The sequence below is a fragment of the Lepidochelys kempii genome, chromosome 2, assembly GCF_965140285.1.
Source record: "Lepidochelys kempii isolate rLepKem1 chromosome 2, rLepKem1.hap1, whole genome shotgun sequence".
Lineage (NCBI taxonomy): Eukaryota > Metazoa > Chordata > Testudines > Cheloniidae > Lepidochelys > Lepidochelys kempii.
This window is the reverse complement of record NC_136381.1, coordinates 248,906,226-248,921,428: the sequence shown is the minus strand read 5'-3', so window position 1 is coordinate 248,921,428 and position 15,203 is coordinate 248,906,226. Positions and strand designations below refer to the sequence as shown.

Below are 15,203 nucleotides of genomic sequence, written 5' to 3'. Positions count from 1 at the left end.
CGTCCACCCCACCCAACTCCCCACTACACCAATCCCCCATCTTCCCAAAAATACCACCATAAAATATCACCCTGGTAAAATCCTACCCTAAATCCTTCCTCCACATCCCAAACCCTCCCTCACCACTGCTCACTATCCCCCCCAAGCCTCATTCCCTAATCAATTCACCCCTAAAACTCCCTATTCCCCCAATCTCAAACTATTTCCCTTCCCCCAACCTCCCTCTTCACTCCTGCCATCCCTCCCACAGTCTTTCTGCTGTCTGCAACACCCACGTCCATCTACCATATAGACCAGCCCAAATGCCCTCTGTTCCTGGCTGCACCAACCCCTCTCCCTTCAATTGCTCCAATCCGCTATGGCTCACCCAAGAATTCTCCACAGGGCCCCTCATTCCTTTAGCCCCGCATCAGCTTCCTATCTTTACTTTGGAGAGTTATGTGGAGCTGGTGATCTTTCCCCACCTCCTCTTCTCACCCTGTGTCTTTTTGGGGTGTACAGATGGCTAGCCTTCCCCTCATTTGGAGGAGCCCACCACAGCAAATCTATGAGGGGTGAGAGCCAACAGGCTGGGGTGGGGAGATGGGCCCATCTCCATGGCATAGGAGCTACTGCTGTGGTGTGAGTCAGTGGTGGGCTTGTTCTCCAACTCCCTTTCCTCCCAGGCCTATTTGGGCAACCCTGAGAGACTCATAGAAAACTAGCATAGTTAACATCCCTGCTATCATTTTGGACTGTACTTTATCTGCTTTAACCTTTTAGTAACTCATTTCCTTTTCTTAGTTAATAAATCTTTAGTTAGTTTACTAAAGGATTTACTACAGCATTGTCTTTGGTGTAACATCTTGAGCATCCATTGACCTAGGTAAGTGACTTGCCCTCTGTGTTTGGAAGAACCTAATGTATGGTGAATTTGGTTTTAAATAACCTTTCATCATAAGTCTAGTTTTTCTGGATGGTAAAGAGAAGGGGACGTCTGTGACTCCAGGGTAAAACTATTATAGTGGTCTAGGAGTACACTTCTGTTATTGGCTTGGTGAAATCTAAGGATAGAAGATACCACCAGTTTGGGGCATCTGCCGTATTTTCTGATAGTCTGTCCTGAGTTTGACATTCTTAGCTGTGAGCCACTCCAGGCAGCATGACAATCGAATATGTTCATCTATGAAGGTTCAGATGAACTTCAGAGTAACTCCATGAAAAGACAGTATTTATAGCTGGTAAAGTAGCTTTTTTATTTGGGCTGGTCGAAAATTTTTTCACATAAGATTTTTGATAGATTAATTTTTAAAAAATTTTTAAATTAAATGCAAATTTTCACTGAAATTATCTGGTTTCCATGAAAATTTTTTATTTTTCCTCGAAAAACTAAAAACTTTCTTCCAAAAAGGTAAAAAAATTTCCACTGAAAATGTCATTAAAAATGAACTCTCATAATTTTCTGTGGGGATATTGCCTCCCCCTTCCACCCCGCCCCCCCCCCCCCACACTCCCATCAATTCTATTCCTCATTAGCCTATTGTTAACTTCAATTTCCCTACTGTCTTTGTATTTGGGCTATATTCAGCATGACTTCCATGAGAGTTTTTAAAGAGTGCTGAACAGGGACCATAGATCTCCATTCTGTAGTCAATTCTGTTTAATATCAACATCTTTTGCTTTACACACTTTAGCCTGCAAGCAGTTCAGCACTTTGAATGCCCACTGAATTTAATAACAGTTAGGGCACTTAACCCTCAGTAGGATCCATTATCTAGAATGAAGTGAAGATTCCCCCCCTGGACTACACAATGAGTCTAATTTGGAAGATTATCACCAAGAGAGATTCTTCCCATTGCTCTCACCTTCCTCCATTTTTTAATTTTGGCTGCTGTTGCCTATCTGAGAAATAAAAACATCAGATATTGCTGAGGCGGTGCAGACAATATCAATGTGCCAGTCTTTGTTCCTGGGAAATGGCACACTCCAGTTACTTACCATTGATTTTTAACCTTCTAGTTTCTCTTGTTCTTGAGGACTACTTTCCTCCATTTTCTGGCTCTGTTGATGAGTATTAAAGAAACATTACATGGCCTGCCTTATAGCAGTATGTTTCTGGTATTTCGCAATAGTGAGAAGCAGATGAATATTTTCCCATAAACTGGCAGGTGTACACCACTTCCTTTACATTATTTTTGATTACAGATATTGGCACTGTAAAAATGATGAACAAAAGAAACAGTATTTTTCAATTCACCTCATACAAGTAATGTAGTGCACTCTCTTTATCGTGGAAGTGCAACTTACAAATGTAGATTTTTTTTGTTATATAACTGCACTCAAAAACAAAAAAATACAAAACTTTAGAGCCTACAAGGCCTCTCAGTCCTACTTCTCATCCAACCAGTCACTAAGACAAACAAGTTTGTTTACATTTACAGGAGATAATACTGACCACTTCTTATTTACAATGTTACCAGAACGTAAGAACAGGCATCCGCATGGGACTTTTGTAGCCGGCATTGCAAGGTATCTACATGCCAGATATGCTAAACATTCGTATGCTTCTATTACTGTTTAAAAGTGAGATTAATCAGGATTAATTTTTTAATCGCTTGATAGCCCTAGTTAATACGCAATGCTCTGTCATTCTGCCTCTGAAGGTTCAGTTTGTAGGACTACTTTCTATTGCATGTAGGCCACTGCGCCTTAGACTATGGGAGTAACATGATCTTTTTTCAATCCTTCAAGGTGGATTGCCAAAGCTAGTGTCAGAGTTTTGTGTGTGGAGTCCTTTGATTCCTGATTTAGACTTAGCCTTTTTTTTTGGCTTAGTTATGGATGACAGAAAAACACAGCCCAAATTGTGGGCATCAGTTTGCTGAAAGGAGCTCCTAATGATCCATTATATCTTGTATTTTAGTTGTTTGTGAATATTACTTTTATATTAAGCCTGCTTTCAATTTGTGTGTTTGACACTTTCAGTTGTTGGCTTGGGTAAAGGGATGATTGGATGAAGAGAGTAAGCAAACGTGGAGAATCAGTTACAGGCTGTAAAGGGGCTAGGCCAGGGCTCAACCCTCTCCGGGGCAACGGGGAGCCACACCGGCTCACTACACACAGTTGACTTTGGGGGAATTTGTCCAGCCACCGGAGTCTTCCTCAGTAGCCCTTGCGATAACTGGAACGAGCAGCGTAGGCCCAGGCCCTGAGTCAGGGCGGAGCACCAAACAGTCAGTAGCTCAGGCCCTCAGGCAGGGGCTGAGCAAACAGCCCAGTGTTAGCGGGCCAGCCCCCGGGTCAGGGCGGGGCCCCAAATAGTCAGTAGCTCAGGCCGTTGGGCAGGGGCTGAGCAAATAGCCCAGTGTTAGCAGGCCAGGCCCCGGGTCAGGGCGGGGCAACAAATAGTCAATCGCTCAGGCAGGGGCTGAGCAACACAGCATGTGTGAATTAGCCCAGGCCTCCAAGAACCCAGAGGAGGGGGAGACTGCCACCCACAAGTTGTGTGGCGGGGGGACACAGGCCCACCTACTCCACTGTGTCCCAGCCTGGGGCCCTAGCAGCGGCAAGCGACTGCCCCCGGGCTGCTTCCTAACTCCCCTCCTTCTGGTACCTGGGTTCCTCGGGGCAGCAGACAAGCGGCCAGCCTGGTAACTCCCCCGGATAGCTGGCGTGGACCTGGGGCTGCAGGGTTTTCCCAGTCGTGGACTAGGCTGGCTACATCTAGCCTCCCCAGCAGCTGGTCCTCTAGTGAGCTCTGAGGGCCCACCTTTATACTTCCGGGTCGCCACCTGTCCCTCTGAGGGGCGGGCTCAGAGCTTCCTGGCTCCGCCCACTCTGGTGTCTGGAGGGGCTTGACCCTCTCCGGGGTAGTAGGGAGCCACACCGCCTCACTACACAGGCATTTACCATAAATTAAACAACCAGCACAGAAAGTAGTAACATTACCCCATACCCATATGATGCACTCTTTGCTGAATCTCACCCGTGCAGTCTGCTTCTTTGTTAGAAAGGCTGGGCAGAAAAACTGAGTAGCATTTGGAATCGGGAAAAGGTCTGAATAAATGTTTAAAGTTACCTTATTCTAAACTAATAGCCAAGTCCCTATTTATTCTGTCTTATTATTATCACCCCATAGTGCTCTTGGAAACAAATGTTTTATTTAATCTTACAACTCAACTTCCACTGTAGTCATGCACCCCATTTCCGCTCACAGATCGCTTTCTCACAGGAGTTCCCTTTTGAGATGTAACATTCTTTCCTTTGTCTCAAAGGAAACATGAATTTTTTGAAAGAGTGAGTTAAAGTCAGCCATTTTTTAGTTTTGAAAATGGAAAAAATATTTGCATTTGTGAGAGGTACAGATGTCAAATATGCCTTGACTCTATATTATTAATAACTAAAGCTCCCTTGAGCCCTTAAATCAGGAAGCTATCAGCCTGTTCCCCATCTCCATGACAACCAAGATCATAGCTAATCACTTATATCTTTACACGCCCCAATGTAGGAGACACCTTGTCCCAGGAGTCCCAGGTGACAGAGGTTGGAGACTGTCTCCAAGAATGAGAAATGGGATGCTTAGGGAAACTCTTCAATCTGTTGCTGTTGCTCACTTACACAGGACCCTTTTGATTTGCTTGTGGCAAGAGCTTCCCATCTCAATGTCTGGCTACAGGGAACCCCAAGGATTGACAAAGAGTAACACCTTGCTTTCCTATCAATGGCATATTTTACTATGTGAGTGAATGCAGAGATTGTTTTGTTGTTGTTGTTTTGAGAGGGTGAGGTGAGAGGTGGGAAATGGGGACTGTAAATTAAATAAACTGTTTAGAAATACTGTGGTGGGCCCACTCACGTCTCATGAAGGCCCCTGCTGGCCTGGTGTTTGTCTGCCCCTGCACTCTCGCTTGCGATGACTGCTGCTGGCAGTTAACCTTCTCAGGCAGGGTTTTTTAGTGACTCAGCCTTCCCTCTGAGTCACACACAGTCCGTATGTGAAACAAACAGAAACCAGACCCGCTTCCTGGATAAACAGTCCAACAGGACTTATCATAGTGTAACACTGACAGACCCTGGTTGTCAGCGGGTGGGATTGAACCTGGGACCTCTAGAGCTAAATGCATGAGCCTCTGCTGCATGCGCTAAAAGCCACATGGCCCTTAGCTAAGACTGTATCAGACTCATTAATCTCTAAGTGGTCTCAGTCCCACTGAAGGGGACAGAGCACCACACCCAGGAGGTGTATGCATTACACCTGCAGCCCTCCCTGGGCTCAGTTCTAATCCAATAAGGCAGGGGTTCCCAAAGTATGGTACAGACATTTCTGGGGGGTACACAGGAGAAATTGTGTAATGGGGTATTTTACTTATTTATTTTATTTATTTCTGTATTCTTTGCATATTTTTCTTCTAATTTCATGCACACCGTCCTCGCCATCAGTCACAGTTTCCTTGCTGATCCTCTACTTTATTGCATGTTCATAATAGGCTACTCAGACTAAGCTTTAAAACTCTGTGGAAACTTGTTATATAAAATACAGTAATTAATTTACATCATGATGTACTAATGAGAACAGATTTACACAGAGATTCTGATGTACAGAACCCTCACCTCTAATCCCCGTACAACACGGGTTCAGTTGCCCAGCAATTATCCAGTTTAACTGAGCTCAGAACGTAGGAGGTTTTTTTTTTTCCGGTTGTATAGGTCACACTATAACTATATCAGCATGTTAGAGTGAAATATGGACAGATAGCTAAAGACAGGTAGCGTTAAGAAGAACACACTAAATATCAGTAGTGAGAAGAGTAGGGGTGCACAGGCAGCTGATAGATCTGAAAGGAATATGCAATAAGAACAATTTGGGAACCTCAGCAATAAAGCCTATCACAGTATCCTCTTTTAATGTGTCTGCCTGCAGCCCTGTCCCTGGGCTTAATCCTCAATCAGTCCAGCAGGGCCTATCACAGTACCCTGGTTATTGCCTCTCCTGGGCTAGCTTTCAAAGTGTCCCTTAGCCCCTCCTGGGCTCACTCAAGTATTCTTCCCTGCTCTGATATGGAGCAGTGCCCCCATGGCTTCCTCCCTGGAGACTCTTCATCTGGTGCCTCAGCTCTCCAGCTGTGACACTGTTTATAGGTCTACCCCCTTCAGGGGAGGTAACAAAGTTCAACAATTACTGATCCTCTTCTGGGTTTTCAGCCCCCTCTCTGGACTACTCCCTCTCTCAGGGTTTTAACTCCTCTGACTGTGGCTGTGGCAAGGGAGGGGGAACCCGGCCCACACACTACTCTGGGTCCCAACCCAGGGACTCTATAAGTATCAGCTGCCTGCTGCTTCCCTTTAACTATTTGCTACTTCATTTCCCAGAGCCACTTCCCTTCTTAGCCCCAGTACCTTCCTTGCAGCCTGGCTCCAGCCAGCACCGATCAGTCCAGTGCTGCAGCCAGCCAGGAACACTGTCCTTGATCCCCTGACTCCAGTCAGCAACTGCACAAGTCCATGGGGCCAGATCTAACTCATCTGAGGGTGCTGAGGGAGTTGGCTGATGTGATTGCAGACCCATTGGCCATTATCTTTGAAAACTCGTGCCGATCGAGGGAGGTCCTGAACGATTGGAAAAAGGTAAATATAGTGCCCATCTTTAAAAACGGGAAGAAGGAGAATCCAGGGAACTACAGACCGGTCATCCTCACCTCTGTCCCTGGAAAAATCATGGAGCGGATCCTCAAGGAATCCATTTTGCAGCACTTGGAGGAGAGGAAGGTGATCAGGAACAGTCAACACGGATTCACCAAGGGCAAGTTATGCCTGACCAACCTGATTGCCTTCTATGATGAGATAACTGGCTCTGTGGATATGGGGAAAGTGGTGGACATGATATATCTTGACTTAAGCAAAGCTTTTGATATAGTCTCCCACAGTATTCTTGCCAGCAAGTTAAAGTATGGATTGGATGAATGGACTGTAAGGTGAATAGAAAGCTGGCTAGATTGTCAGGCTCAAAAGGTAGTGATCAATGGCTCAATCTCTAGTTGGGTGCCAGTATCAAGTGGAGAGCCCCCGGGGTCTGTTCTGCGGCTGGTTTTGTTCAACATCTTCATTAATGATCTGGATGGATTGCACCTCAGCAAGTTTGTGGATGACATTAAGCTGGGGGGAGAGATAGATACACTGGAGGGTAGTGATAGGGTCCAAAGTGACCTAGACAAATTGGAGGATTGGGATAAAAGAAATCTGATGAGATTCAACAAGGACAAGTGCAGAGTCCTGCACTTAGGATGGAAGAATCCTATGTACTGCTACAGGCTGGGGACCGACTGGCTAAGCAGCAGTTCTGCAGAAAAGGACCTGGGGATTACAGTGGATGAGAAGCTGGATATGAGTCAAGAGTGTGCCCTTGTTGACAAGAAGGCTAACAGCATATTGGGCTGCATTAGTAGGAGTATTACCAGCAGATCAAGGGAAGTGATTATTCCCCTCTATTGGGCACTGGTGAGGCCACATCTGGAGTATTGCATCCAGTTTTGGGCCCCCCACTACAGAAAGGATGTGGACAAATTGGAGAGAGTCTAGCAGAGAGCAACAAAAATGATTATGGGGCTGGGGCACATGACTTATGAGGAGAGGCTGAGGGAACTGGGTTTATTTAGTCTGCAGAAGACAAGAGTGAGGGGGGATTTGATAGCAACCTTCAACTATCTGAAAGGTGGTTGCAAAGAGGATGGAACAATGGTCTCAAGTTGCAGTGCGGGAGGTCTAGGTTGGATATTAGGAAACACTATTTCACTAGGAGGGTGGTGAAGCACTGGAATGGGTTATCAAGAGAAGTGGTGGAATCTTCATCCTTAAGAGGTTTTTAAGGCTCAGCTTGACAAAGCTCTGGCTGGGATGATTTAGTTGGGGTTGGTCCTGCTCTGAGGAGGGGGTTGGACTAGATGACCTCCTGAGTTCTCTTCCAACCCTAATCTATGATTCTAACTGCTCTGTTCAGCAGCTCCTTTTTATGTGAGCCTGCTGGTCTCTGATTGGCTGCTTCCCTGCAACCTCTCTAGGCATCTTGGAGTATTCACCTCTACTGCCCTTTCCTGGGTGGAGTGTGGTAAGACTGCAAGGCCTTTAACCAGGCGTCTGGGCCTGGTACACCCCGTTACAATACCTTGTAGTGAGACACAGAACAATGAAGGTTCTAGATGTCAAACTTTCTGATACCACAAGAAATCCAGACCAAATAGCTTTTAGCCCAAATTAGAAGCTGTACGTTAGTGTGCCTCAACTTGTTGTTCAGAATAATGTCTCTTTTTCTGTTATAAACGCTGAAGGATGTGAAATGAAAGGCACAAGAAGGAAAAAGAATAGACAGATATAAGCATGTAACCAGTGTATAACTTTGAAATATTAAAAGAAATTGCCTAAAAAAGAAGAAGTTCTAATGGATAGTAGAGGTTAATAGAGAAATATAATGAATAAAATAAAGATCTGATAAGAAAAGAAATAGAAATTTGTTCTACACAGATGCTATTTGCTGGATATCAACAGAAGCAGCAGAGAAACTGAGAGCAGAAATCTGAGAGCCCATTTGGTAAGTGTTCAATAGAAAAAAGGGGGTTGCCCCCTCCAACAAACCCTGAAAACAAAGTGGAAAACTGAAGTCACCACATGTGACCAGTCAGAGTTGACAGAACCCACAAAAAAGAAGTTGTATAATCCAGAAGCAGAACAGGACACTTAGACCAGCATCATAGACAGTACTTGCCTCTCAGCCAGAGTTACCAGGATTAAGAAGTGGTGAGACTCCATTACAGAGACTCTTTGTGTTCCTTTCTTCTTTAATATGAGTAACTGAAAAGCTACCTTGTTGGGTCTATACTCTTTTCTGCTGGGACCTCAAAGAACCATATTTTGGAATTTTAACTAAGTAACACTGTCTGCATGTTTCTTCTTTGTAAGTTCAAGTAAATTGACCTAAGAAAGACAAATAGTAACTTTAAACAGTTGCTTCTGATGTTTTAAAATAGGTCTTATCAAGCCAAACTCTAGAAATAGTGGAGATTACATTTATAAGTGCCTTCAGACAAAGTACATCATCACTTGTTGGATGAATGCTTACAGGGTGATAAATGTATTAGAAATACTAAAGTATCAATAGCTGATTTTATAAGTAAATGGGAATAAGAAATCTTTGTGATTTGTATGGTTCTATGGTATAACTGCTTGACCTCAATGCTGTTTATGTCAACTGCTTGCAAGACAGTATGTTGTATTCAGTACCGTCCTAGAACCTCTGATATTGGAACTCAATCAAGTTTTGATTATACATGGAAGTGGTTCTTGATAAAGTTGTTGCTTGGTTAAGAATAACTAAGTGTCCTGATTTGAAAAGTACTGTCCAAGGTAAAAGTAGAACCGAGAAGAACCTAGTATTAAAATTAATGAGCTAATGCACCCTGGATTCAATGAAAAGGGGTTATCTTAATTAAATTCTATCAGTGTCTATACTTTGTGCCAAATCTAATTTGTTTGATTTCAGCTTTAAAATCTAACTGGCAGCTTGGCAAATTCATAAATTGCCCACCATACTTGCTTACAATTTTCTAAATGTATTTGCACTGATAAATCTCCATGTGACTACTCAGTGGTGCATAGTTACTCTAGGAGTATGAAAATAAAAATTAAAAAGTAAAGTTATAAATCAATTAAAAGTTTGTATAACATGTCATGTCTGCATGCAGAGACACTGTGAGGCTGTCATAAGCGTAGAACCGAGAACCTTCAGCAGTAAAATGCACAAATGCCTACCTTCTTTTTCTAATTCCATGCAAAGCATAAGGCCTTCACCACTGCCTTTCATCTTTGCTTGTCTCTTGCTGCAGTCTTAACTTCATGCCATGTAATTCTGATAGCTTTCAATTCAGTTTCCAGTGTACATTTCCATGCTATCTTTGGTCTAGCTTGTCGCCTCTTGCCCTGGAGGTTCCAGTCCAATGCCCGTCTTGTTATGTTATTCAGGTCTTTCCTCCACATGTGTCCTAGCCATCTCCATTTTTGTTCCATGATTTCCTGTCCTATCTGTTTCTGTTTCATCCTTTTCCAGAGTTTTTTGTTTGTGATTTTTTTTTGACCATCTGATATTGAGGATTTGTCTCAGTTGTCAGCTGCTGAGGCAGCTGTTTATGAAAAGCTGGAGATTAGATAGCAAAGTCTTAAGTCTCCATGTTTCAGTTTTCAGACTGACTTTACAATGGTGTTAAATATTCAAAGTTTAGTTTGGAGGAAAATATTTCTGTTTCTTCAGATCAGCTTTAGAGTTACAAAGGCATGTCTGGCTTTTACTATTCTGGTTTTAAAGTCTTCATTGGTTCCACCTGTTGTCTTTACAGTGCTGCCAAGATATGTGACATATCAGACCTCTTTCATGTCATTCCCAGAAAGTGTTATTGGTGTTTCCTGTTGTGTGTTTATTCTCATGGTTTTAGTTTTCTCGTTATTGATTTTCAACCCTACTAATTGTGCATAGGCCTGGAGATCATTTGTTTTGGCTTGTATGTCTCTATGGATATGGAAGAGCAAGTTGTTCTGTGGTCTCTCATTACCCAATCCACTACCAGTAAAAATATCATGAGTGACATAAGAATACTTTTTGATTGCCAACAAATCCCAACGGGGCCAAATTCTCTTCTTAGTTATATTAGTTCAACTGCACTGCAATCAGCACATTTTATAAACTTTTTCAAGCCTATAAAATAGCATAACCGGCTCTTAAAATCTCAGGCTACACAGCGTTTTGCCCATTCCTATCAAAGTTGCCATCTTTGATCTTTCAAAAGGCAATGGGAATGGGGTAACATAAGGGGATGAGGTTGAATAGTTGATTACTTTCTGAAATTACTTTCCAGCAACATTAACTATGGGCCAACTCCTGCTTCAACTGTTCAAGATTTTAAGGGATGCAATTAACTCCCTCTCACATATAAATCTGCTCTGCACCAGACTGAATGAAAATAGACGAAGAGGCATGGAAGAGACTTTTTCAGGCAGGAAGTTTCCCCTCACAAGCACCTAGCCCCAAACAGCCCCACTCCCACCCCCCACCCCCACTCATCAGGATCTACTTCTGCTCTCCTTTCATAAAGTAGCCTAGCAGATCTTCCTGCCTCTTATGACAGGACTTAATTTTTCTGTATTTGCGGCTCTACTAAAAAGGAAAATTGATGTAAAGGGCACTGCACTTTGAGGCTTGAACCCTTTAAGGTTTTTCGCCTTTGTACATATACCGTATTTCAGACACACCATGTTTTTCAGGTAAACCTTATTTAAATTAATATGAGCAACTGATTTTACTCCTGCATGACATACATACGCATATGTAATTTATTATTCCAATGGTGATAAATAACATGAGCAGATCACTAATTTAGGGCCTATCCTGCAATACCTAATTCATATGAGCACTGTAGTCCTTGAGTTAGGACTAGTCCCATGGCTAAGGGCTTCCAGGATTAGGCCCTTAATTTTCTGATGGACAATCAAAGTTCCTTGTTATGACAGCCAATCATACATTCACTAGGTTTCCTTTTAACTGTAACCGGTGTTAATTAGCAGCATAGCAGGTGACCTCCTGCTGCAGTTCCACGTTCTGGCAGTCCAGCTATGCATGAGGAGCAGACAAGATGTTTCTGCAGTGAAAGGCAGCTCAGTTACAGCAGCAAGTCTGCTGCAGACCATTATGCAGCCATGTGACCAGGCTTGGTCAAATGATCCAACCAGAAACAGTAAGTGCAAAAGAGATTAACCATTTTCTTTTTACCTTTTCTTTGCAGTGAACATGCTCTGTTTCCACAGTCTCCCACTGCCAACAAATGGCATTGTCAATCAAGCTAAGCACTGTGTATCTTAAATGAGGAAAGAAAAATAATGTTTTGGGGATCATTGTAATTATCCAGTCTCTTATCATAGTATCAGTTGTCTGAGCCATCCAACCCAAGCAAACAATAACATCTAATGAAGGCCATCTTTAAAATCAGCATTGGCATCCAAACTCAAAAATACTTGAAGCAATCAGGGCTTGTCTATTCTTGGAAATTTATCAAAATAGCTATGCCAAAAATATTTCACAATAAACCCCCATGTGGACATTCAGTCTGAAATGAGAGTGCCTTTTTCAGATTTATTTTAATCCACTTCCAAAATGTACAGGAATAAGCTATTACTTCCAGAATAATTATTCTGGGTTAGCTGTTTCAGTAAATATCCAAACATAGATGGAACTCTTGTGTATCTCCAGTGGACACATATATTTTACCAACCTGCAGCTGGAATCCTGTATCAAAACAGACATTTGTGACTAATCACAGGAGTAACTGAACCTGAATCCTCTGCTCTGTGACTAACCCTAATGTGTCTCTCTGGTACAGATAAACTATCAATCATGTTTATAAATCTTTGCTGTTTCCTGTGTCCTGCTAAAATTATTGTTCAGGATATTGCTGAAATGCACTAAATCCACACCTCTCCTGAGAAATAAAGCCACAGCACTTCTCATTAAAAGCAAAATTTTGATTTGTTATTTAAATACTGTCATCTTAATTAGAGTATCATTGGCATTATTATCCTGTTGCTCTATAATCTGTTCCCAGGAAATATTTTAAATGTAAACCAAAGCCTAATAATAAGAGAGTCCCCAGGGAACAACCAAATCAATGTAAGATGTAGGCATAATCCATCTATTTCTACAAATGTGAGTCTAGGTGTTGTTTATTAACTGCTTCCAGTTCTTTCTATGGTTAACTTTTTTCATATTTGAAAAATCAAATCATATCATCATCATCATTAAGTTAAAAGTGGAAGTATTGTACAACTAATGTGAGCAAAACCAGTTCAGAAAATTTCATCAAGAAATGTCTAACTGGCAATGTAATGTAACATGTGTCAACAAGATCAGTCTAGGAAGCATTTGCAGTTCCATGCAAAAAGCTTGTTTAATTGAAAAGTACACTTAAAAAACTCAGTTTTGTTTAAGACAGATATGGTTCTCATTTTAAAATGTGTAATGGATACTTGGGATTGGAGTTGTGTTAAATATTTTAACAAAGAATCTAGTCATTTTTGCTGCTCATGAAATATGCTTTTTATTAATTTGGTATTCAAAATTGCTCAGCCCTTTAAGCCAATACATTTCAGTCTATAATGGTTCATGTTATTTGCTTCCAATAGGTGTTTAGCTATTCACTATTCATATTGAAAGTTTGGGTAGAAATCACATGGTGCTCTTTCTGCTCTTTCATTACATATAGAAAGGAAGAGGTATGTCAGAGAGATTTTAAGATGATGGGATGAACTCTTTTGGAATGAACCTAAAATACACATTCACACACCTGATTATCAACAAGGCTTTTGCTTTCTGTGAACATTCTTCCTGCTGTCAAAAAAAATCACTTGTATGAATGTTCAAAGAAAACAAATGTCACAAAGTAAATTTGTGATTTCATTATTTTCTTTCAGAATGTGTTCAGCTATATTTTGGTTACCTAGCATGCTTGGGAACAGTGGATGGGACACAGCAAGGAGGAAAAAGAAATAAATGAAAGCTGCTTGACAAAGTAAGAAAAGCTGTGAGTGTCCAAGTTATAGGAAATTTGTGCTATGATTCTGTGTTCCAATAGGCAAAAAGTCAATATTTGGGTGTTAAGGCCAGGTATAACTTATTATTTACCGTATCATAATAATAGCATAACTACAGCCAAACCAAAAATCATTACTGCCTTAATCTTGTCTGTGCCTGGCCTTGTGATAAGATAATGGCCCTTATATCTATTAATATTCCACTGGAAGACTTTCCTCTGATCTTGCAATCAACCCTAGGTTAAAGATCACCCCCAAAATTAGTAAATTTATGCTGAAGTTTATGCCTGTAAGTTTACGTTGAAAAAGTCTTTCTGATAGAATTTACATTATGCTTCTCCCTTATTTTTGGTGCAAAGGGAAAATGAAAGGGACCAATGTTACACCCTTTTGGAATCCCTCTAGGTCCATCAAGTCAGAGTTATGTCTGCACTAAAACAACTTTGACCTACAGTACTCACCTTTTCCCACATGAACAATTTGGTGATCCATGTACCTTTCATAAACATTCTCACTTGCCCCAGGAGCCCTTCCATGTGCATTGAAAGGATCAAGCAATGAGAACTTCATATTTGCATGACTACCTTAAAATAAGGATTATTTATCCAGATGGGAAACATCTAATGTGAAAACCTAAAAGTTCACCTGAGTTTTGATTAGAAAGGTCTTCTGTTACTCTCTGGGAGAATGTATATAGCATTAGCGCCCAACTGTGGAGAATGGACAGCCTTAAAGCAATTTAACATGCTGTGATGGTCTATACTATTATGTTCACCTCTTTTACAAGACTATGATAAATTTTGTAAAAAGTATACCTTGTGAGGTATCATTTGAAATGTCATAACATGCTGAACATTATTGTCATGGTAAAATATGTGTATCAAGTTATAAGATTCTATTATGTATCATTGCTGTAACATGCTCCATGTTTAAGAAAAGCAGACCCAAAGCAGTTTCTCAGGAACAGAGGACAGACCAACCCAAGCAGGTGTTAAAGAGCTATCACCTGCTTAAGCAACCATTCTCCACTGTGGGCGGAGTGTAAATAACAAATGTGCATTCCCTCACAGGGACAGTTCAAATCTTATGTCCACAACAGACTGCGTGTCACCATGATTCAGCAAGGATGTTTCTAGCACAAGAATTTGAATAATAAAGAGGGGAGGAAAACACTTGACTTCACTCCTCTTTCCATCTCTCTACTCATGACATCAAAGAATACCTGAAGAACACTGAATTAAGCTGGAGGGGTCCCAGGCTGAAAGGAGACCCAGCCTATGAAATTTACTGCAGTGTATGGCGAAGAAAACCTTCACTTTGAATTCTGTTAGTTTGTTAAGTTTGCCATTAGCTTGCATTTTATCTTTTATTTCTTTTGTAACCAATCCTGACTTTTATGCATAATTACTTATAATCACTTAAAATCTATTTTTCTGTAGTTAATAAAATTTAGGACTTATACGAGCACATACACAGCTCCTGTCACTTTTGCTCTGCTCCTTCAGTTGTTACTAGACACTGAAAGTAACTATCAGAACTCAAGAGCACTGATATGTCTACCACTACCAATCTGTATTGAACTATGAAGAAGAATAAAAGCACTG

The 15,203-nt window shown here is 41.6% G+C and overlaps 1 long non-coding RNA gene across 1 annotated transcript in view; it reads left to right on the top strand.

Moving 5' to 3' along the window:
* LOC140907779 (uncharacterized) overlaps window positions 1–14,993 on the top strand; it is a 238,375-nt gene extending 223,382 nt beyond the window's left edge. Inside the window, exons 3-4 of the long non-coding RNA XR_012157620.2 lie at window positions 13,480–13,577; window positions 14,670–14,993. This is a non-coding gene — a long non-coding RNA (uncharacterized LOC140907779). The remainder of the gene's footprint in view (window positions 1–13,479; window positions 13,578–14,669) is intronic.
* Window positions 14,994–15,203: the final 210 nt, after the last annotated feature.